Below are 23676 nucleotides of genomic sequence, written 5' to 3' on the forward strand. Positions count from 1 at the left end.
ATTACACTGAAGCCCATGTTTTGGAGGTGTTCTCAGCTGTCCCCCTTCTGCGACAATGTGTATGCTCTCAACTTACTGGGAACCGATAGTGCCTCATTTACACAGAGAGGTTTATCCTCTCCCAAATCTAAAACCCAAGGCTGTATAGGGCTTTCATACTCGCCAAAACAGAGGTACTGAGGTTTGGGAAGTCCTCTTGTAGACCAACGAGGGAGATGTGGCTGGATGCAAAGACACTTCCATTGAAGTGTGAGAAGGCGCAATTTCAGGGCAAGAATGACTTGCAGGCTTAAACAGCATCTGAGCCACTTACAAGGAAGCATACGTGTAATCTGTGTTCTCTCTGGAACAGGGGTTGGACCACCGGCTACAAGGAATCTGTCCCGGTGGCTGCATCCCCACGCCCACCCCCTGCCACCTGCACCTCCTGGTCCATGGGTGTCTACACTTCTCCCTCCTTATCTCCCTAAGGATATGTGGGTGGTGTAAAATGTATACTGTGTGCTGGTGGCGGTGTCATTTATAGATAGTGTACCTTCAGGAAATGCACCTGTTGCTCTCCATTAACCTCCTCTTTTCCCCTTGAATAATACACCTTTCGAAAGAGGTTTCTCGGTCACTAAGTTTTTAATGAAGTGCACCACTCATATTTTCTAACCCAAAGCATGAGTTTGGAAGTATTCCAGCGAAATTCACTGCATAGAGTAATTCGCCTTACCACATGAGGAATATCCAATTTCAGGTTCACTACTTCACAAAGGCTCGATGTGATTTTACCGAAAACATTTTACTCAAGGCATTTTTTACAGAAAAATAATTGCCGAAAAAAGACCAATTGTTTTTATTTTTATTATTTGGGTGCTCACCCCTCAACCCCCTATTTCCCCATTTTTAACAACCCCTGTCCCTCCCTACCTGTTTTACCCCCTTACCTCCCCCGTGTATATATATATATATATATATATATATATATATATATATATATATATATATATATATATATATATATATATATATATATATATATAAAAGTGTTTGTAACATCACTGGATACCCTTCACAAACGGTACAAGAAGATCAGTCATGTGAAAAATCTGGAAGCCTGTCTGCAGTTAAAATGCTGCAGACGGTAATTTACGGTACTGCATGTGCACGATACAGAAAACCACAGCAGCCTTCATTTTCAAATCGGAAAGCAGAATCCATCCTGAATCAAGCACACTGGGAGGCATCCAGCCAGCAGGGCCGGTTCCAACAGAAAGTCACAAGGTGGCCAACAGCAGAAAGATGACCCTGGTCGAGGAGGTAGCTCAAGAGGTACTAAAACTATTCAGGCCTTTCATGTCCTAGACTGCTCTTTGCAAAAGGTCAGCCCTTTGGGGGACTGCAACAGAACCGGCGTACTGCTCTCCATACGGACCAGCTGTGGACAATCTCCAAAGCAGTGGAATTACCTGAAGCGGGAGGTGTAGAGGATTTTGGCCAAGCTTTGGGCAGCAAGAACTGGCGGGGGATCATGTAGAAGGCTCTCTATGTTCTGGGCCATGATTCGCTTTGAGGGCTTTGGCAGCCAGGTCGAAATTAGTCAGTCCCCGGCCACTCGGGGTGAGTAGAGAAATAGAACACAACAATGTTGTGCATGTGTAACCAAATAGTATGACCACGTGCCATGTAGAGAACAACTCAACAGTTTCACCCAATGCAGGCTATTATGTAAACATATAAGGGTACAGGTAATTTTACTCAAACGTCTCAAAAGGCCATAGAGTTAAGCAAACAGAAAGGAACATTCCCTCATGTTATGACATATCCATACAAATTATGTTGGAGCAGGTTATGAACAAATTTTGACGCAGGCTTAATCGAGGCCTAGAATAAGGGTTTGCAAGATTGCTCTATATGCTCTTGTATCCCTTGGCTGAAGTACATCTTACGTAACCTTACAGTTTATTAGTATTGGGGTTTGGTGCAAGAAGCCCGATTTAATGAGAAGAGGTAAAAATAGCAGATGAAAGATCACATCAAAAGGCTCCAGAAAGGGTGATCTTATTGGAATTGGAAGGGGAGGAACAAACAAACTAAAACCACTGTAAGAGCTTATTTCCACCAGGCGCATTTGGTAACTCCTGTGAGTATTTGTTTAGAGCAACAAAGACTTTCCATAAGGTTAATCCTTGGCATATTTAGATTAGACCTACTGTCTATTACGACACAGGAAGGAATTTGGGACGCTGATAAAACTAAGGGTAGCTTTGTAACCTTATTTCCCTGTGGACCAGAGAAGGAATCCATATTGAACTTTTAGGTTTCTATAATTTGTACGGAGACGTAGGACATAGAAACCTGGTACAGCTATTGAGAAGGACTAATATAGTTCACTATAAATTAGCATTGAACCATCTTTAAACTCTTAACAATTTATGTTTTTATGTCGCTACATATTTATTTGCTGCATTAAAAAGAAAGGAGAGCCTTTTAAAAATTATTAGTTGGTTACATGAGATGTTTTTTTAACAGTGGCTACTAATAACCAAGCTTATCGATTTGCCCATATTACCATGGTATATTTGATCATGTTCAATATTATGTTAGAGCAGCACTTTAGAAATATTGCTTTGTTTTATCGAAGATGGGAGAAAGATGATATTCTGACAAATCCTCCTCTATACGTTTTAGTTATAATGATTTTAGTTGATTATTTGATCTTTCATTGAAATTAATTGTATTATGTTAATATCCTGTATCCGATTTGTGTTACTTTATGGATTGCATATCCCAAATAAAGTATACATTTATTTAAAAATGTTACCAATTCAGTTGTCATTGTCAATAGGAAGAAGCAGAGTAGAGAAGACAATGCTCTTTAAGTAGAGAACAAAAGCTAGATAGAGAGGAAGCCACTCATATATGTAGAGGGACAGAGTTACAGTATTTAGGGGCCAATAGTACAAAAGAAAGTAAACAGGATTGTACAGAGGACGAGTTATAGCTAAGAGATATTGAGAGGCAGAATCCAGCAAGCAAAAACGTGAATATAGTGAAATCCACAAAGAAAGATAAGGAGGAGTCAAACCCTGAAAACATTTAAACATTGTATATAAGAAATGAAAAAGGTTAGCGACTACGAAATGCAAGACAACACACAGAGGTAAGAGAGGAGGAGATGGAAGACTATGGTGATAAGAGAAAAAGCAGATGAATTGAGAAATTAAACATAGAATGAAAAGGTGCAAGAGCATATTTGGGAAGGCCAAAAAAAAAGAGCAGAACAATAGTCAAGTGATGAAAATATAACAGTAGTGAGTAGCAATTCAGTAGCCTGCAAAGTGAGAAAAGGTATAATTTTAGAAATATTATAGAGAAAGTACTGAGCTGAGTATGCCTTGTGCAAGATGTGAAGGGAAAAAGGAGTGCCATAAAAAAGAACCCATACATTATGACATACACAAATGAAGAAAAAAAGGAGAGAAAACAGATTCAAGAAGGTAGAGGGCAAAACAAGGTAGAAGATGTGGTAAAGTAGAGAATTTCAGTTTTACAAAAATTAAGATGAAGTGAATGTGCTGCAAAGCAGAGAGACAAGCTGACAGAGTATAATGGAGAGAGTCAGAGAAGGTCACTGTGAAAAATAAAATTTGAGAATCATCTGCATGCAAATGACTGGATAGATGAAATGATATAAAAAAAAGAGGTGCAGTATGAAGGGAAAAATGTAAAGGACCAAGCACAGGGCCTTTGGGAACACCATGCTGAAGTGAATGGGAAGAAGGCCATTGACCTGCCTGGGATACAGATTCAATTTAGAACGGTACCCAATGGATCCAATGAAAAAAGAGTAGATAAAAGGGTCGAATGATCCATTGTGTCAAACGCAGCTGAAAGATCGAATAAAACAAGTAATGAGAATTGCCAAGGAATGCAAGAGGAAAGAAGCAATTTATTTTCCAATATTACCTAGCATTATTTAATCAAGCAATATCTTCGAATACTTGTATTTGTATGGTATTTCCTTTCACAGTAAAATCCTACAGAACGACGTGAATATTGGTGCTGGACTAGGGTAATGGGAAGTGGGAAGGGAGATGGATGTTAGTCTAGGGAGGGGATGGGAATATAATGGTCATTGCTCTACTGAGGAGGCCGTATTAGGGTTAGTGAGGTTATAAATAGTACTGAAAACATATTCATGGCGTACGTGTTTTTTTATGTATTAGAAATGTAACCAGGAGTGGTATTCCATCATGCCAAACAAGTTTAAAATCGAAAAACTGGAGAAGAATGCTCATCAAACGCTCTTCCCAGAAATTGTCAATCAATTCCGGTCAGTGACCCACCCACCGCGGGCATCATCCTGCCAAGGTGGGTAGTGGCAGGGCTCCTCATCCCAGTCAGTGTCAGACACCTGTCATGACTGTGATGCGAATCAAAGAACCAAACAGGATCAAAAATATAAGATTCAAGTAATTTATCAGTGAATTTAGACAGTGAGGTGTCAAAATAAAAAGCAGGGTAGGCATAATTTCAAGGCTACTCCTGGGGCAGTGAATAAAAAAGTCAAGGGAAACCCAAAGTTCTAAGCAGCTTCACTTCAGCCACCTAAGGTTCGGGATTCCTTCACCATAAAGATATTGCACAAGAAAGTATTTCCTCAAGTCTCAATGATGCAAAAAGGTATCTTAAAAGTCTCCAGGTTGCCAGGACTTGGGACTTGTCTTATCCCAGGTGTTTCAACAGTTCTTCTGCCAGCATTGATCTCACAGGGATGTCTGTCCCTTTCCTCCATCTTCTGCCTGGCAATTTGGTTTTGATATTTTGTGGTCTGGTCTTCTTCAGTTTCCTCTCCACCTTTCTTCCCCAGATGGTCAACCACAGTAAGGTATCGGGGTAAAGAAAGGGAAGAGCTTGAGCCATAGCCGAGGCAGCACCCAAATTCCCAGATGTGTACCATGGAAACTGGGAAGGGTACGAGGATAGTGTGAGAAACCAGAAGGTTTCTCACCCAATAGTCCCCGGGGATCTGTCATCCAGGTGGCCAGGACATGACATCAGTTTTGGATCCAGTTCCTGGTGGGAGGATCACCTGGGAGAGGGGTCTTCAGGGAATTGGAGTGGGATCCCGGATTGTGAGAGGCCGTATCCCCATCCTGTAACACCTTTACCCCATCCTACCCGGGAGGATATTTAGGAAATCTACCCCCCCTTTCACAACACAAACACTTTCTCACTGACAGCCCACTCTAAGGGAAAACAGACAAGCACCCGAGCCGTGTACCTGACATGTCCCAATACTATGGTCAGGCGAGGTTAGGCAATAATCGACAATCAGTCACACCTGACTTCCATTACACTTCCCCAAACAGGTAAAAGGCAGAGCACGAGAGCACACTCTGAGCAAGACAAAACACATGAGGAAACAGCAGTTCCAATATGGCAGTTTAATGAGAGAAGAAAGACGGCAAAACAAAAAGGGATCGCAAGGAGGGACGTTCCCTTGACCTTTTCGACAATGAACCATTACTTTCATGAGCCCTCGAGATTGGAAAGCATAAGACCAGGAAAACAGGCTGAAGAATCCTGCATTGTGTATCAGAGATAACCGTGGCCCTCCCATGTCAATAATCAAGGCGGGGAGAATCACCAGCCACTGTGTTACTGTCCTTGGCTCCAAGAACAAAGCTGCTTCAGTGAAAACAACACAGCCGGTGAGTTGGGGAAACTGATACAAGACCGGCCTGTGTTAAAGCCAAAGTTGCAAGCAGCAACATTCGATGGAGAGCGCTGGAACGAACATTGTTAAAACGTGTGTGATAAGAGACGCGAGTGAAGTTAAACTGCTGATGAGTGATTGAACTTTAAAGCAAGCTACAATACCTTTGACAGAGTGGTCCGGCACCACGTGGGTGCTCAATCGAAGGTCTCTAAGTTACCCAGCTGAGGAGTAACGAAAGAAGATACATTTGATCTGAGCCCAGCGGAGGGAGGTCATTTGAAAGTGAATGAATAAATGTGAATCAAAGTGGTCAAGCAAATCCCGTGCACAGTCGAAAGTCTTCGATTTTGATGAAATAGAGAAAGTTTGGAAAAATACACAAATCTGGTCCGAGCCTGGCAGAGGGAGACCAATTGAAGATTTTGTGTTAAATGGGGTCTGAGCAAGACAGATTGGTATCTGGGATGAACAGTTAATCACCCAGGAAGGTTTTGTAGGAAAGTGGGTCTGAACCCGGCAGAGGGGGACCCGGGGTGAATCGAAAATCACCCAAGAAGTTGTACATGAGAATCCTGAGGAGAAAGGAACTTTTTGATGTTTGTAATATCAGACCCTCTGAAGTAAGAGACTTTGAATGACAAAGAGACTTTGAAGTAAGAGACTTTGAATGACAAAGAGACTTTGGTGCATAAGGCTCTGATACTGAGATTTGAACTGCAACCTCGTGCTAGAGAAGCCAGAGACTATTCTAAGCTCGAGTGTGCCGCCTTGTCATGCTGAAAACGTGAGGAAGGGAAGCCAACAGCTTGAATATCCTGACATATCATTTCTTTAACACTTTTCTTTTGCATAGCATTGTTTCCCACACTATTTGCATTTAGAAGTAAGGATTGGAAATAGGTTTATTGGTATAGGCCTTTTTATTTTGACAAGACACCACTAGGACTGTGTTATTATTATTTGATGGTCGTAGATTTCTCCCATCTTTAGATTTAGGATTAGATAGGTGTTTTTCAAACCCCGTTGAATTTCAATAAACACCCTTGAACTGTAATCACTTATGTCTGTCTTACTGTTTGATACCATGCCTTCCTTACAGTAGCCAACTACTCTGCTGCCTTTGTTGAGTTTGCAATCGCAACTATCATACCAAATGCCCTTGCTTCCCTTTGGCGTGCCTCAGCCACCATCAGCCACTCATCCTCCTCCCACTCGCTGGTTTTCTTTCTGTGGGTTCTTTCTCTTGCTGTAATGAACCCTGGGCCAGACACTGCCTTTCCCACCCATCGATGGCACACTCCTCAATATGTAGCTCCACAAATGTCCTATTGCTTCCTTACAAGGCGCTCTACTTCTGCAATCACCTCTGATTGCTATACTCGCATTTTATTTCCCTTTCCCACTTTCTACACCTTTTTGGGTACTATCAGTACTCCCACTTTCTTCACCCATTTGGCCACTCCTATCAATATTACCACCTTCTTAACCTTTAATGCTAGTGCTGTCCCCCTCCATAATATTCTCTTCCTCTTTGACCACTGCTCACTCACCTTTAAACACCTGTTTCAGCTCCCCGGGTTCTTTGCTCTTGTCCCCTGGGTTTCTCCTCCTACCGCAGGCATGGTCCCATCTCCAAGATCCTATTTGCAATCATTGGTGCCTTTTTCCAGGCCTTGCTATAGAGTTGTCTCTGCCTTTACCATTCAGTCTTAATCACCTTCTACAAACACCGTCAAATTTCAGCCTCCTGCCCCAACAACCCACAACATTTGTCCGGGCTGTCTGGATTTGGTAGAGGTAAGGTTCCTTTGTGTGGTTGTTCTTGTAAGGGTTTGCAAGTATGCTGTGTGAGAAACTTGAGGTTATGCTCACTTCTACTCTCTTGGGATCTTCTACACATGTGGCCAGGGAAAGGCCATCACTCTAGGATCACGACCCTGTGGGTGGAGAAGTGAGGGAGGATCACCTGGGGGGACTGGGGGAGGGGGGTCCTTGGGAAGTTGGAAGGGGATGTACTCAGCCAAGACACGGTATTCCCCATTTCCCTTCCAAGAGGAACCCTCCATTCCAATGACAGTAATGGGGTATTGTTATACATGTCCCCTTGATCAAGAAAAGGGTATGAGATACCATCAGCCGAGACCTACCAGAAAGAGAACAAACAGGGTTAAATATAAGATGAGTGGGACATGGTACCACCCTTTTCTTAATAACAACCCACCCAATCCTTCTCCAACCTTTATGGAATATTGTAAACCAGTTTCCCTTGTTTTGTTTCAGTCCTGCCACTCTAGTACTGAGACAAAGAAGAGACGACTAGGAGGTATACACACCAACACAAAACTATACCATTTTGGTACTGAGACGAGGAAGAGAGCCTCAAAGCAATACCACTGCAAAGATCAGGCACATCTCACTAATAGGTCTAACTATAGTCAGGCAATTGAAAGAGAGGGCTCGCACCTGCAGCTCATTCACAAACCACAGGCATATAAAAGGTGGGAACTCAAAAGAGCACAGAGAGGGAGAGAAAAGCGAGACCACATTGAGAGCCGTTGGATGCAAAGCCACCATGCGACAAGGGTCGGGGTACCAGGGACTGTAGAGGATGGCGGTCCGAACTGGGATGATGTGAGAACAGAAGTTCTCTGGCGCAACTGCAAGGCAAGAGAAGGCGGCATGCCGAGGGGCCAGCCTTCTAAAGAAGAGGCAGAGTGCTTGTTCTCCCGTGGTGCTGCGAGAGCGTGGGAGCATCTTTGGGCAGAGGAGAGAACTCTGGAGGCAACCAAGTTGAATCAAATCCAGTGCGGTACGCGGGAGTCTCCAGAGGAAGGCAGTGGCTCTCAAAAAGTAGGAAGCCCAGTGTGAAATTGACTGCGAGCGCTGTGAACTATTTTTAAGTGATTGTGAAAGCATACAATGTAAAGGAGTGGTTGTGTGGGTCTGAAAGGAGCAGAACACGTTCTCAAAAGGCTCAGTTTTAACTTTTTATTCAATTACCAATCCCGTAAACTGTTAAAGGGAAGGTGCACTTTAAGAAAGTTCAAATCCACAAAATAGACATTTCAGTGGTGCAGATGGTTTAAGTTACTTACCTGTAACTATTGTTCTCCAGCATGGGTCTGGCATGGATTCACATGCTCATGAATATTCCGTTATCAGGCTGGGAATCCTCTGCAAAAAAAAAACAGTTTCACGTTCACTTTAAAACTGTATTTCTCCTCTAAACAAATCAGTGTCTTCTGGGTCATACTGCCCTCATCCAATGACAGTCCTCTCCCTAAGCCCTGCCTCTGGCAGTCATCATCAGATTTTGTAAGCACGTAAAGCGGCAGCATGAGAAAGAAGAGCCAAAGAAGGTTGCTGGAAGGAGGGTTCGCATGTGAATCCATGCCAGAACCATGTTGGAGAACAATAGTTACAGGTAATTAACCTAAACCTTCTCCAGCATGGGGTCTGGCATGGATTCACATGCTCATGAATAATGAATATACAGCAGTACACATTACACAATGGGAGGTGGGAACAGACTCACCTCACGCAAACAGGTTTCGTAGCACTGCTTGGCCGAATCTGGACTCCTCCCTGGAATCCCTGTCGACACAGTTGAATTTCGTGAAGGTATGCATGGACCACACCAGAAAGGAAGATTGTCATTGCAGCAATCGCTCTGATGGAGTGGGCTCTCGGACAACCCGGCAGCAGCCGTTTTGCCAGCCGACACCAGTGCATGATGCAGCCGGTGAGCCATCTTGAGATGGAAGCCTTGGGCAAAGCCTTCCTATGGTTCACAGGTCCAAAGTTCACAAACAATTGAGATGTCTTGCGAAAACAATTTGTGCATGCCACCTGGAACTTCAGAGCACGAGCAACGTCCAGCGAATGCAAGGCTCATTGTGGTGGGATTCCGACAGAACCTTTGGCATGAAAGAGGGGTGCGTATGCAGTACTACCCTCGATTTGTGGAAAGTCAGATACGGTTTCTTGCAGGATCGGTCCTGGATCTCACCCACATGTCTGGCAGAGGTAATGGCCACAAGGAAATTTATTTTCCACGAGAGAAACTTGAGTGGGGCTTGATGCATAGGTCCGAAGTGGGGTGCCCCAGTGAGCCTTGTTAGAACTACATCTAGTTCCCATGCCGGGGCAGGGCAGGAGTCTTTATCTCCAGAGTTCCCTGTAGGCCAGTCCAGCCCTGGAGGCAGGAAAGATCAGAAAAGTCCCTCGAGGAACTCCTTGACGGGTCTGTGGGACCACAGTGAGGATTTTCCCAGAGACCTGGTGTAGCGGGAGATGGCCGCCTGGTGAGCATATACGAAAGTACCAGCAACTCGATTGGAGGCGACGCTGACAGGCTGAGCAGGTCCGGATACCATATCTGGCAACACCACGCCGGGCGATGAGTATCATCTTGCATCAACACTATTTGAGTGTGTTGATGACATGTAGCAGGAGAGGAAACGGGGAACAGCATATAGAAACAGCCACTGTAAGGAGAACGCGTCTCCCAAGCTCCTCGGTTGATGAAATCTGCTGGCAAGCTTCTGGCATTTGGAGTTCACTGCTGTGGCAAAAGATCGATCAGGGGTCTGCCCCATTTGATGAACAGGTGCTCCACCTGATCCTGACAAAGTTCCCACTCGTGGCAAGAGTGCAGTTCCCTGAAGGGAGTCTGCGATGGAGTCCTTGATGCCTGCCAGGTGAAGAGGGACGAGGAACATTTCCTGTCTGATGGCCCAGTGCCACAGCTCCTGATCTTCCTTGGAGAGCGCTGGGGACCGAGTGCCTCCTTGCTTCCTGAACTTGGTGGTCGTGTTGTCCATGAAGATCTTCACCACCTTGCCCTTCAGAGATGGTAGGAAATACTTGAGGGCCCAGAACAGTGTCTATATCTGCAGGATGTTGATGTGCAGATCCTTCTCCTCTGGAAGCCACAGACCTCTGGCGTGTAGACGTCCGGTGTGAGCCCCCCAACCTTCCAGAGAGGTGTCCGTGGTGACCATCTCCTGGTTTGGTGGAGTTTGAAATTCTGTTCCTTGGGCAATGTGGGAGTGCACCCACACCACTCTATAGACCGCCGAAACTCCTCGTTGAGAGGGATATTGCCCGCAAAACCTTCGGACACTTGTATCCAAGGTGCATCCAAGAATTCCTGTAAGGGTCACATCTGCAATCTGCAGAGATGCACGAGGTAGATGCAGGATGACTTCATGCCCAGCAGTGCCTTGATGGCCCGTACCACGGCCGTCTTCGCCGACGACAGTTGCTGCACCTTCCCTTGAATGGCTGCTAGCCTCTCATCCGAGGGCGAGGCCAGACAAGACACTGTGTTGAGTCTGGCGCCAAGGAACAGTGCATTCTACGATGGCATCAAGCAGGACTTTGGATAGTTCACAGAGAATCCAAGCTCTGTCAGTAGTCAGATGGTCCCCTTCATGTGCTTGTCGGCCAGCTCCTAAGAGCGGGCGTGTATCAACCAATCGTCCAGGTATGGGTATACATGTATGCCCTGCAGATGAGCCGCCACCGGGGACAGGCATTTTTTTTAACACCATTGGGGCTGATTTCAAGCCGAATGGTAGGGCCTTGAACTTTTAGCGCTGGCTTTGCACCACAAACCATAGGAACTTTTGATGTTTCTTGGGAATGGGGAGTTGGAAGTAAGCGTCCTCCAAGTCCAATGACTTCAAGAAATTCCCTTCTTCCAGTTGGTCGAGCATGTGCTGCAACGTGACCATCTTGAATTTTCTCCAACCCCTGTCTTCTTTCTTACCAGAAAGTATCTGGAATAGACTCTGTAGCCCCGGAGCCACTGGGGAACAAGCTCTTTCGCTCCTTTCTGTAACATGGCTCGCTCCTCCACCAGGAGTTGATGAATGTGCTGCTCCTGTTGTTGAACAGGTGGAATACAATGGCACCTGTGTTGGAACTCCAAGGTGTGCCCCTGGGCGAGAGCATCCAGCACCCATCTTTCAGCTGTGATCTTCTTCCACTCACTAACAAACCTCGTCAGCCGGCCTCCCACCTGGGTGCAAGAGTGGGGACCTGATGTCTTGGCCGGTTCAGGCCTGCTTGGGCGCTGGGGCCCTGCCCTGCAGGCGACAGCAACGCTGGCCTCTGCTACCGTAGGCCTGGGAGTGGCCCCTGTAAGCCTTCTGCGTGGAGGATAAGGGAGGTTGCCTGTAAGAAGTGGAGAAACCTTTGGACGATCTGCTCGACTTTCCCCCGGAGGAGCGAAAAGAAGACGAGCGATGCTGCTGAAGGGTGCCTATGCAACATGCCATCTCCATATCTGTTTTTATGGCTTAGAGGGACTCCTCGACTGTCCTTCCCAAACAGATTCTCGCTGTCGAAAGGCCTATCTAGCACCTTCTTATGAACGTCCTGACGAAATTTAGTGACCTTCAACCATCCCTGCCGATGAAGGCAGACTCTGTTAAGCATCTGCCGGTAACCCGTATCAGCGATGTCCACCGTCACCGAGATGGCATGGTTCGACGCCACTTCCCCTTCCTGAAAGAGGGCGAGAGCTTCCATTTTCTTGTCGTCGGGGAGGAATGTTTCTTTGCGGCAGCCGACACTACCGAGTCTGGCGACGGTTGAGACCTCAGGCACTTGGGCATGGTGTCCAGAACCCTGTACTTCTGGTCCCACCTGTCTCGCTTGGCTGGAGCCGTGCATGGGTTCTTCATGAGGGCCAGCTCCTCCTCCCAAATGTCATCCAGAAAGGGTACCGCCATGATTGTCTTCCTCTTGGATTCTCGCCGCTGATACAAGAAACACTCCTTCTTTGTTTCCTCGGGCGCCAGCTGATACAGCTCGGAGGCCCTGGAGATCATGGAGTGGAACAATCCCACCTCGCCCGGTGGAGAAACTCTGAGGAGCATCCAAATTTGGCGATTCATCATCTGCCGGGACTAAGTCCTCATCTTCGTCGGTTCCTGTGGCCGTCTCCGCACCAGTGTCCGTCTGCTGGAGGAGTCGGGTCCCGACGTGGTGGTAGAGGCTGATGCAAGGGCGTCGGATGACATTTTCTCTTTTTATGTGGAGGCTGAACAGGAGCCTGCAGCGCCATGGGTGCTGGGGGCAATCTCTGTTGAATCTCTGTCACCAGGGCGTGGAGAGTCGAGAGAATGTCCACATAAATGTCCCTTGGCTGAAGATGGAGCGATGGAGTGCTCAGCCTTGCGCCGACCGTCATCTTTGTCGTATTGGACCGCATGAATGGACTCTTGGTCATCATCTGTGGATCAAGTGTCCATGGGTTGAATGTCAACCTTGGAGGGCTGTTTCGGGGCCTCCTGGCCCCCCTTTTTCCCACCCTAAGGGCCTTGAACCGGGACCTGGACCGGTGTCTTTACCCTCCATGGGGACTTGCAGACTCTTCTGATGCCTCTGCAGTCATGTCCCGCCGATGGGGCAGGGACACCCTCTGCGCTGCAGGAGCCACCCTCGTAGGATCGGCTCCCATCGCTGCAGTGGTCGTCACCGTAGTTGTCGACGAAGTAGCTGGTGAGGATTTTGGCTGAGCCTTTTGAGCCTGTTTGGTCAGTACTGACTTCTTCTCCTCCTCTGGTAGAGGCCTGTCTGACTTATCCCGCAACTAGGCCGGAGTGGATGTCTTCCTCTTTGAGGAGGAGCTCGATTGCCAGCTGGCTATGTAGGCAGACAGTGATGGCGATCGAGGCCTATCTAACCTGGAACCCGCGGCAGCAGCAAGCCCAGTGGACTCGGACTTGCGGCTCATGGCCCTATCTTGGACCCCCACAGATGAGGCGACCTCAAAGAACTTAGAAGAGTGCTCTTCAGACAGGTCGAGCCTGAGTGAGGCATGCCCCTGCTTGGAGCATGGGGCAGAGGCCTTGTTAGATTTGAGTCATGCTCCAGCCTGCTGTGCCTGTCTTTCATAGTCTTCTTCAAGAAGCCCAGGCATATCTCGCACTCCACCTCCATGTGGTCCGGGTGCAGGCAGTAAAGACACTGCAGATGTTTGTCTTGCACAAAGACATTCCGTAGCTCGCATTTGGTGCAGGGCCTGAAGAGGGTCCTACCCTCCTTCTTCTGCTCCATCATGGTCAAATGGCACAAAGTAGGCCCAAGGTGACCTTCTGTAAACTTCAACAAATCCTCACACTTGAGGGGCGCGAAACTTCACTGACAACAGATCCCTGTTGCTGGCCAATGAGGAAAAGAGCATGAGGGCTCTTGGACACAATTAACTTTTCCGTAAAACAATCTGTAAAAACATACTAAATAGCTCAGAGAGCGAACTCGAGGACTTCTAACACTGAAGCGTGCAGTAAAAATCTGAAGATGGATGCCAGAGGCATGGCTTAGGGAGAGGACTGTCATTGGATGGGGGCAGTATTACCCAGAGGACACTGATTGGTTTAGAGGAGAAACACAGTTTTAAAGTGAAAGTGAAACTGTTTTTTCTTTCACTGAGTATTCCCAGCCTGACAACAGGGAATATTCATGAGCATGTGAATCCATGCCAGACCCCATGCTGGAGAACTTTATCGCTCACCTTTATAAAAACAAATAAACCTATTCAAACATTGAACTATATCATAATAAAGAAGTTTGCTTTTTCCTAAAGCTGAATTAGAATAAAGTGGATGGCTTTTTCCTAAATGCTGGATTGAATACTGGAGTACTACAAGAAAATAGGTCTTCCATTGTGGACTATTTTGAACTTGGGGAAGGGAACCCTAGGGCTTCCAGTATGAACTATTCTGACATTGGGGAAGGGAACCCAAGTGCTTCCGGTGGGAGCTATTCTGACATTGGGGAAGAGAACCCCAGTGTTTCTGTCGGAAATTGCATTAAACTTGGGAAAGAGAACCCTGGGTCCTAATTCAAACTATTTTCTTTCTCAGCTATGGAAAATACTTTTGAGACTTTGTTATAAAACTATTTCACACTTGCCAAAGGGGGTTCAAAAGAAGCTATGAGCTGGACGATGCTCAGAATGTTGGGTTGAACACCATTTTTCTTTTGATTCCTGATATCCCTACACATTGTGTAGAATTAGTTGTGAGGGCAAGTATAGGTTTTGGACACAGTTAGATTCTTCAGTTGAAACTTGACTCAGACGTTCCTAAGTTTTCTTTAGGTAGGGAAATCCCACCTTAGCATAGGGCAAGTTAGACCTTACACCATCCTGACATTTAAGTTAAACAAGTTTGAATTGACATTTGAATCTGTTGTCTGTGCCCTGCTTCATGATGCCCTCACAAATGGTGTCAGAAGTGGGGTGCGGTTCAACCGATATAAGTTGAGAAACCTTATGTGGTTGCTAATTCAGCAAAGCTCAGGAAAGGATACAATCGTAAACGTACAAGGTCATGAACGTATCCTAGGTATAGAGGAATATCATACACGACAAAAACCAATACCTATTACCCATCAAGATCTGATTTTTAGGTCAGAACTTCTATTGAATACTCTCATACGTCCGCATATCATTTGAAACACGAAGACAAAATACTCCTGATAGTTAGAGAGACACAAACATATATTCGAACCCAGAGCCCTAAACTCTATAAGAACAGGACAAGGAATCTCAGCCATCTTCTTCGCTCTTCCATAGAGCCAATAGGAGAGGATCTGCAGGTAAAATCAGATGCCAATGAGGATCTAGAATTTTTTTCATTTAAGTTAATAAAAGTGTTCGAATTGACATTTGTATCTGTTGTCTGTGTCCTTCTTCATGATACCCTCACAGCTGCCAAAGTGAAGGGTGGGGGCATATGACTGACTGGGGCTACCTCCCTAAGGTGTTTCTATCCCCCCTTCAGTTAGAAAGCCCTACTGACAGCAAGGAGTAAGATAATTCAGAGTACACCCATCACCAGAATCAGAACATTGACATGGGCACTGTGGCAAAGTCCCCTGCCTGGCTGTTTTGGCGAGCAGGGGTGGCCAAGGAGGCTGGAGGCCTCCACCTGCAGCATGATGCTATGCCCAGGATGGTGTGGGGAGGATCCCCAGGTCACCACCATGTCCCCATCCCATGGGAGGGGCCAGCCACATGGATCGCTCCCAGTCATCTGGCCCTTTAAGGGAGCTTTCATGGGGAATTAACGGAGCCAGTAAACTATACAGCACACCGGTGAAGCATATTAATTCCAAGAGATCTCTGAAATACAATGCTTAAAGCCCTAAGTATCAGGTAAGAGGGGGGGGGGGTTAAAAACGGAAACCCAGCACCCCTGGACCAAACAGACAGAGCAAGATCACCCAGTGGAAAACAGCTATGCAAGGCTACTCACACACATACTAGGAAGGTAGGGAACATGCAAGACTTGTTAATCATGAGGCAGACCTTACTGGCACATACACACAAGCTAACATTTCAAGATGGCAAATGGCTTATAGAAGGGCTCAGCCCATGTTGAAAGGATGGGCAGATCTAAAAGAATAAAACCAGGGAAGTCCTACCAGATAAAGCCTTCCTGAGGGAGGGACTGAGAAAATAGGAAAGGATCCCAGGCAGACAGAGTGGTGTGGGTGTTTGGGGTCAGAGCAGGAAAGTGTTAGAGCCAAAAGTAAAGGGCGTGGAGAAGAGCAATCTGACAGAGTAGTGTAGAAAATGAAGAGAGGTGGAGGAGGGAGGCTACCTGCTGGAGCGAAGTGGAGGAAGGAGGCTACCTGCTAGAGAGAGAGGGAGGAAGGAGGCGATATGTGGGAAGAGGTGGGGGAGACAGGCTTACGAGGTTAGGTTGGAAGAGGCTAAGAGGTGACAATGATGAACATCAAAGAGTGGAAGGAGCATATTGTATTGGAGAGGAGAAACTTCAAAGACCGAAAGGAGGTGAAGGACAGTAGAAATGTGGTGAAGCAGAACATCGAAGAGCTAGAGGAAAAGATTGAACAAAATCAGGAAGTTTGAAGAGCTGTTTAGGAAGGAGACAACAAAGTGGCAAGACATCATGAGGTGGCAGGTGCTCTGAGAGAAAGCAAGGAGATTAGCCAATGAGGGAAGGCAACCCTAGCCTTGGACAGGTTGTGGAGGTAAACTGCTGGGCTGAAGGTGGCGATCCTGTGGTGGTTGGAGTTACAAGTACATGTCAAAGAATGATGAGGAGCAGGTGTGTTATGGTGAGACAGGAGTTGAGGCAGTTGTGAAGGTGGGACGGAGAGGCAGTTGGTAGGTGGCAGGACCCGAACACTGTCCAAAAGCCTGTGGAAACCAGGGAAGGGCCTCCTGGTTGGCGATAGCTCAGAGTAGCTGAGAAGCTCCAGCTCTACTGTGGCCTTGTAGTGGAGGTGTCACGCCTTTTCGGCGACCGAGGTCACTGTGGCATCGTTGGTCCCATAGGCGGATTTCGGCCATTTTTACTACCAAGATGGCCGCCGCTACGGAAGGTGTGGGTCTAGATGTTGAACAACCCAGCGCCGAGGAAGGACCGCCCTCCTGCTCGAAATTCAGTTCATCTGTTCCTGTCAACAATGCACGGACGCATTGCTACTCTTCATTGACAACGCTACGTGAGTTTGTTTCTAGGAAGTTTGTTACTAAACCTTTCTGTGTTCTATATTCCTTCCTTTCTAATCCTGTCCTTCCCTCATTCAGACTCGACCCTCTCTCCCGGCTCCTTCCCGAAGCAGGGGACTCGATCCCTCGCTCTTACACTCACCAGCTACGATCCGGAAACCGCGGATCAGTCCGCCAAGGAGTTTAACCCCCTAGGGTTCGGTACGTAGGATAGAATAATCAGGGATTCCAAGGTCCCGATAGGGGATTCAAATTGACTCTTTGTATCCGTTAACAATATTTAGGAGCCTTGAGTCCTGCGGGCCAACCCGCCCTCTTGGTGCTTGTTCTTGCCGTACTTCCTTATACGTCCCCGTTTTTGATCCCATCAGGTAATATTCCTAAACTATTCTTCTTCTGTTTATTCTGAACTCAGTTCAGAGCTAACCATTTACTATACACATCAGATTCTTACTGGAAGACTTCCCTTCCTGCCTGATAGGTTCACCACTCCCTTTTACAGGTAATTCCTTATTCTCTACCGTGACTTCCCTGTCTCATACTTACCTACCCCTTACTCACCATCCTCTCCTGCCTTTTCTATTAGACGGCTCTCAAACTGCGGTTTCCTGAATCTTCGCCGTCTAGATGACATCTCTCCAGCATCGGCCGACACAGGGTTTTCTCCCCCAGAGGGTTTCCCTGAGGCCTTTCCCCTCCTCTAATCTTGACCAAGAGGCAGAGGAAGGGACTTAGGGAGGCCTTCGCATTCACCCCCCTGTTGGACACATTCCCTGGGCAAAGAGGAAGAAAGGAAAGGAAGTAAACTATCGGTGAGTCCTTGAGGTAACCATTCAGTTATTTATATCACTATTCAGAAAACATATTTATTACAGGAGGTCAAACAATGGCTGCAAAATCCAACACCAGCAGCAATCATATCCCAGAAGCAGCGTAGAGACGGCAAGTGTGGCAGATTACGATGCCGGGAGAGACTGTGATGGATGGAAGCTGCAACCTTTGTGAAGGTTATGGAGCTACTAAATAAACTGTATGCACCATTGCCTGAGGAGAAGCTGCCCTATTTTTGTTGGTACTTATAAAGTAGTGGTCCCTTTCTTTTTTGTTTTTTTATTTAATTTAATATTATAGTTTGTTACAAACATTTTTATTATAAAAACGGAGTCTTTGTTATTCACAAGTCTAATATCATACAGTTTTGCCACTCATTACATCAATCACTCTCAAAAATTGGATGGTTCGAAAGGTTAGTGGTTTATCGTCTCCACTTAAGATTCGTGCCCATCGCTGTTTAGCATCAAGTTCTGTTTTCATGGTCGGAATCATATCGCTGAATAATGTTTGTTTTTCAGCAAGTGCTGTGCAAGTCATGATTATATGTTCAATCGACTCAAGTTGATCCTTTACTAGACAACATCTACAACACGCCATAGTTTCTGGGGAGAGTTGTTTATTTTTCGTCAAAACCTCACGGGTTGGTAATAGGTTGAAGCGAAGTCGCAAAAAGCTGTTTCCTATTGTTTTGTCTGGACATATTTGCAGGTATTGTGGCAATTGATTTAGGGCATGCACATCAGTTGCACCATTCAGATCAAGTTTGTACTTTTTTGTTCATAGTTAAGATCCAATCACTGTTTTGTAGTCTTTTCTTTGCCTGCTGTGGACGGAGAAGTAACATATGTTCAGAGATCCCTTCAGAGACCATTATTTGATTGCACGAGGTCTTCCACAAATTCAAGACAAACTGTTTTGGGGATGATTCTTTTGGGCGCAAGATGTCAATTGCTGGAGTGTCCTCTTTGGACGAGCTCTTCCTATAGAGCATTAATGATTTCTATTTCGTGATGGTCCCTTTCACTTTGCCCACGAATTGTGACCATTCCAATACACATTTGTGAAACAAGCTTCTTGTGGTGTTTGTTTTTCTATAACACTCGGCTGTGTCACAGCATTTATAAACAACCAATTGAACAACCTGTACAGTGTAGCTGACAGAGGGGGTCCTACAGTGTCACTTTAATATCCAGAGTAGTCATACACCCTCTACACAAGGTGTTGTCTGTACCACATTTCTATGCCACTGGCGCATTCCAAAACTCGCCATGTTTCACTGAATGTCATAGCCTACATTCTGACGTGTTCTCGCCCAGTTATTATTATATGGCCCCCTTTAAGATTCCCCTGACGACATTATACTAAAGAATACCCCGGATGCCATTAATGCCTTTAAAGAGACATTCTATGATATGGCTAATTTCCCCAACATCACTGGTTCCCTGGACTGCTCAAATGTCCCTTTGGTAGCACCCCAAGAGAGACAGTAGGTGTAGCGAAATTGCAAGCAGCAACGTACACTCAATGCCCACTTGACCTGTAATTCTGATTTCACAATTACTCACTGATGTGCAACAATTCCTGGATCCACCCACGATGCTTTGACTCACCGGAACAGCTCGCTACCAGCTTACGTGGTTTAAAGGGGGTCATGCCTCTGAAAAGTGGGTGAGCGTTCACCTTCACTAATGTTGCATCTTATGTCTACCTGCATAACCGACGTAGCCCGCTGCACCTTGGTGTGAGGCTTTTCCGGAGTGTGCATTCACGACTTACCCTCATGTTGTAACTTTCATGCCTTGTCCTACATATTGTGGACTGTGATAACGCACTTGTAACTAGTGCCTAGATGCCTGAGGGCTTAGCGCGCTGCTATGCATGTAAAATAAAGTGGGCCTAATTACGACCCTGGCGGTATGGGGTTAACGGTGCCGGTAGAGCTGCCGGAGCCGTTAACCCCATGCTGCCTCATTACGAGGTCCACCCGCGGGACCCGTTCAGGACGCCTGGTTTTACCAGACATCCTTACCGGGTCCCGAGAGCGGCCCAGCATGCTCACAACTGGCCTGTTATTAACAGGCCCGTTTTTAGCATGCACCCCATTCACATTGAGCCCTATGGCTCAATGGGAATGGGGATTCATTTTTACCAGGTCCCATAAAAGGGCAATTACCGGGTCCGTCAAGGTCGGAATGACCCAGTTATTGCCCTTTTCTGGGACCCGGTAAAAAATAATTATCGCTGGCAGCTACCGCCTGGGTCGTAATGAGGCCCAGTGTGTTGTTATGTGAGTTTGTTATTAAAAAACATGGCCGCCACCATCACACAGTGATGGTGCCCCGGCTTATTGGATTGCTTGATCATCACTGGAGGTAATAAAGGACTTAAGGCCTCACTGTAAGGTGGGCGGTGCAATAAAAATGCAGAGGTAATAGCGTTACCGCTGCATTGCCACACCACCCAATTATGGTTTGGGCGGAAAGTTGGAGGATTCCCCTACAGCTCAGAGCTGGAGGTAAATCCGCCGACATTCTGCCCATTTTCGGTGCAATTACCACACAGAAATTACTGCAGCTGTAATTGTAGTGAAAGGCCCCACTGAGTCGAAAAACAGGGACTTACACCGCCACCACCATTTGTGATCGGGCGGTAATACCGCCAGACCAAGTGGTGGTAACAGTAATTTCATTGGGCAGTATTCCAGCAGAGGGCCAGCAGAGGGCCTCATCATAAGTCTGGCGGTAAAACCGCGCAATAACAGCTGAGCAGGAATAGAGTTACAGCCAAGTCGTGCAGCGGTATTATCATCGCATCACAACCTGCCGTGAACGCACCCCCTCCACCCCACTCCGGAAGTAACGCTATTTCTGCCTGGCGGAAACAGCGTCGAAATAAGGGTTACTGCCAAAATATCGGTGCAAATAGTGCTACTGTCGGCAATCCCAGCGCTATTGCGGAAATTGCATCATCACCGGAATGGGGAGCATTGCAGCTGCCATTTTTAAAAACACAATCCATCAAATACCTCCTGCAGCCATCCGGACCTGGAAACAAGCCAGAATTTCTCAGGAGAGGACCAGTGGCAAGGTGCCTGAAAATCGTCTGTGAAAACCTGTGCGAAAACTAATGCATTGCCAGAGGCATCGGAGGAGGACGAGGGGGCAGGCCCATCTGTGAGTGGTGCAACTAGGCCCTCAAGGTCCGCCACCACCCTGCAAAGGCACAGACAGGATATGCCGATGTGGATGTCCCACTGTTTGACACCGCAACCCAGCAGGGTCAAATCAATGTCGACTCCACAGCCCACCAGAACCACTGCAAGGCCCACTGCACCCACTCCCGCAGCTGGGGGGTCTGACACTGAGGCCACACCTCCCTGCAGGGCATCTCTGGAGACACCGGTGGACACCAGCCCAGTGTCACTGCCTACAGAAGGGCCACAAATCCCTGAGCGCGCTTACCGCCGCTAGTGTTCACAAACCCCAGAGAGCCCTGGCCACCACCAGCGTGCTCAGACACCAAGCCGGACATTGACACGCCTTCCTATGGCTTTCCTGACAACAGCACAAACAGCACAGGGCCACTGCACAGCTGCAGAGGCTGGAGGAGATGCAGCGGAGGCAGAGGGAGATGGAGGCAATAGGGCACTATTCCAGTTCCAGGACTCCCACAGAGGAGTCTCAGCAGAGCACACCAAGGCGTCAGTCCCAGAGCCATTTGCACCCAAGATGACCTGGAACTGGCAGGTGGGAAAGAGGCCACGATTATAATCAACATCAATACACTTATTGCCCTGAGTGGCCATGCCGGGGAGTTGGTGGTGGGAGGAGAGAGGGGGGGATAGTGTGCTGGGGAGTTAGTGGTGGCAGGAGGGAGGGGGATAGTGTGTTGGGGTGTTGGTGGTCGGTGGGGGGAAGGGGGATAGTGTGCTGGGGAATTGGTGGTGGGAGGGGAGATAGTGTGCTGAGGAGTTGATGGTGGGAGGAGGGATAGTTGGGGCACTTCATATCATTAAAACTGTCAAACTTCCTCAATGTGAGGACATTCCTGATTGAGTCATTGTGGTATTTTTTGATAGGGGTGAGTGTCACACAGTTGTGCATGGCTCGGATTGTGCCATGTGAATTTGTCAGAAGAAATTGTCTATTAGTTCCTGGTGAGTCAATCTACCATCCCTCACACCATCTCTGGCAATGTGTGCATTTGCTTCTACCATAGGCTCTGCATCCTCATCCTATGGAGGTGACATGTCCACGTCATGGGTAGCAGAACATTTCTCTTCAGGCAGATATTGTGCAGCATGGCACACACAAGCATAATTCTACCCACTTTCTCTGGAGCATACATCAGGGTTCCACTGGTCCCGTCAAAGGAGCGGAAACATGCCTTCAGGAGGCCAAAGTTACGTTCAATGCACACACAGGTCCTGCTGTGAGAGTGGTTGTAGGCAATATCCTGCAGTGTTTGTGGATCATACAGAGGGGTCATTAGCCATGGCAGCTGTTGGTTTCTGGAGTCACCTGCATGGGGGGAGGCACAGCCATTATTCACAGTGTTAAATGTGGGGGTGGCCTTACACTTTATCAGGGCAATGGACATCTGGTGCATAGATCTGTGCCTTCATTTTTTGGCATGCATGTATTCTATGTCTGTGCATGCTATGTCACTCGTATCATGCATTCTTTCTGCTTCACATGCATCCTGTTCCCTTGCAAGAAGCATCAAGTATGGTGTCTGTCAGTGACATGTGCAGCTGACATGGTGGTTTTCATGTGCCCGTGTATTTCCCCCATGCATGTGGCATGCTGGGTTTCCCATGGCCTGCCCTGAGCATCTGGGGCCACTGGGTGGCCATTGTGGGCAGGGTGCACATGGGTGTGTGGCAGAGGTACTGGCAGGGCTGTTGTGTGATGGAATGTGGCCATTTGTCAGCATTGCCTCGGTTTGTGCAAGTTGCATAGTGGTACATTAAGTCATGTTTGTGTTCATAGTTGCTACTGTATGTGTCCATCCGCTTCTCCATCCAGGTTAGTCCAACATGTGCATGCTTCCTGGGATGTATTGTGATGTTGGTGCAGGTGGTGGTCAGGTGTGACCTTTGCATTTGCTTGTTATGCTATGCTTTGTGTAGTTTTTCACATTGCCCCCCCCCCTTTGGTCAGATGCTTTGCAGGACATGAGTGCAGACAGTTGTACTCACCCACTATCCACGTCCGTTGTCTTCTGTGCCTCTCCATGTATCCTGGCAGTGTGCTGTTCCGTAGGACCATGGAATAGTGGATGGAACCAGTGTAGCGGGCACAGCAGTGGGTGATCTACAGGGTGGGGACGCAGGTCACCTGCAAGTTCAGTGCTTGTGGTTACAGTACAGTGCTTTGTGGGCCTCTGGGCCACCAATGCAACATGGGTACAGTCCAGGGCAGCTATCGCATTTGGGCAATGGCATAAAACTGCCTTCATGGCATTGACCTGGGCCGGGGTGGTAGGCAGTGAAATGTGGCATTGCACTTGCCACAGGAGGGCTTCAAGCATCTGGGCCAACACTGCACAGAAGGCTGGAAGGTGCCAGTTCCAAAAAATTGTAGTCAGTCATTAGCTTCAGCAGTGGGGGCACAGCTGTCCGGATGTTGAT

Source organism: Ambystoma mexicanum, chromosome 2q (genome assembly GCF_040938575.1).
Source record: "Ambystoma mexicanum isolate Mex_15411 chromosome 2q, UKY_AmexF1_1, whole genome shotgun sequence".
In the NCBI taxonomy this organism is placed as follows: Eukaryota; Metazoa; Chordata; class Amphibia; order Caudata; family Ambystomatidae; genus Ambystoma; species Ambystoma mexicanum.